The following is a 1,791-nucleotide window of genomic DNA, read 5'->3' as shown; positions in this document are numbered from 1 at the left end:
TCTTTCTCTCTCACTCTCACTCCCCCATCTCTGTCTTTCCTTCTCTCTCTCTCTTATTTTCTTTCTTTCTCACCCCCTCCCCCTCTACCTCCACCCTTTTCCTATTATTTTTCACCAATCAGTGGTCACAGCCACTGCTTTATTTAACCATTCCTGAGTGTCAATTACTCCTATTTCCCATGTTGTCGGCGCCGCCTTTACTGCTGTAAAGCATTCTCTCTCTCCCATGTAATGCCTGTTTGATGTCTGAATCCGTTGATGGGATTTAAATCTGGACTGTATGGTCATGTTTTTCTCTCATCGTTCGTCAGGCCGTTTGTGGTTATACCAGTCTCTCTCTCTTTCTCTCTCTTTCTCTCTCTTTCTCTCCCCCCCCTCTCTCTCTCTCTCTCTCTCTCTCTCTCTTCCCCTCTCCCCCCCTCCATCTTTCCGACCGCTTTCCTTTTATCTCTGTATTTCTGTTCTGTTTCCTTCCTCGTCAGTGGCCTGATTTTCGTGCTGCGGGTTGTTCGAATTTAGCAGCAGCAGCAGCAGTGGGGTGGTATCCTACGAGAAAAGACCGGGTGAAGTGGACAGGGTACGGACTTTGCTCCACTTCCATCCAGTACTGCATAGTCGTTTCGCCCTTTTCATCCGTCGCTTTCTGTGCCTCCCCACCGCCTCCGGTGTTTTTGTATCCCTCCCCTCCCCCTCATTCTCTCTCTCTCTCTCTCTCTCTCTCTCTCTCTCTCTCTCTCTCTCTCTCTCTCTCTCTCTCTCTCTCTCTCTCTCTCTCTCTCACTTCCCCCTCCCCCTCTCTCTGCCTGTGTGCGCTTTACACGGAGCCTTGGAGGGAATTAAAGGAGCGAGAGAGGGACACGGCAGAGAGGTACAAAATAAAGACATAGATGTACTCGGGAGGGGTCATCCGTGGTCAGTGGCCCCTCTCCACCGCCTCATTCATGAATGAGAATAGCTTCATTTTATTTCTTTATATATATTTATATGCGACTTCGCCGTGCTGTTGAGAGTCTATATTTTAACGGAAAGGGACTACTCTCTTGTGCCCCCCCCTTCCCCCATCTCTCTCTCTCTCTCTCTCTCTCTCCCACCCCACCCGCCTATACTTCTTTTTACGACTGGCTCAATTTGGAAAATGCTTCCTATTTTTGTCTGTTGGCTTTTCTTGTCCTTCGCAGGTAAAATGGACCGTTATCGCGTTTCAGGCTTACATAACCTTATTTTACCCAACTTGTGGGGCTTCATTTCTTCTTCTGTTTTTCCTTTTACCCTTCTCGTTCCCTCTCCTAATTACATGTGTACATGGTTGTATGCGCTGAGAAGACTGCTTCTGTTTTTGCCTTCACTGTTATTCCCGTCCATGACTGAGCTTTTTTTTCCCCTCTCACGTTGCTAACATTGTTTTGCCTCTCTTTCTATATTTGCTTTGCGTTTGTTTGAGGACAGCGCCATACCAGACACGGGAAAGTCATTTCGAAAGTTCAGTATTCATGTACTTGGTCCTCTTTCGAGGCTGTGAACTACTTGAAAATCTTCTCCTTAGACTGTGGGTTGCTGGCGGATGCTCTAGTGTGGTTTGCTCCTTTTTTCCTATCCAACACCTATGATCCTAATCTCTCTTTCTTCTATTTGTTTGTAACTATACGATAACACCTTTAATCTTCAGCACAAAAAATAATATGACCTAAATGTGTTGCAAGTGCCGTAATACTCTTACGGACATTTCCTACCCCTCTGGTCTGGACGCTCAGACAACTATGCAACTGCTGTCCTTTTTAATATGTCGAAAAT

This window comes from Aplysia californica, unplaced genomic scaffold (assembly GCF_000002075.1).
Source record: "Aplysia californica isolate F4 #8 unplaced genomic scaffold, AplCal3.0 scaffold01125, whole genome shotgun sequence".
NCBI classification, from domain to species: domain Eukaryota; kingdom Metazoa; phylum Mollusca; class Gastropoda; order Aplysiida; family Aplysiidae; genus Aplysia; species Aplysia californica.
This window is presented reverse-complemented; position numbering follows the sequence as displayed.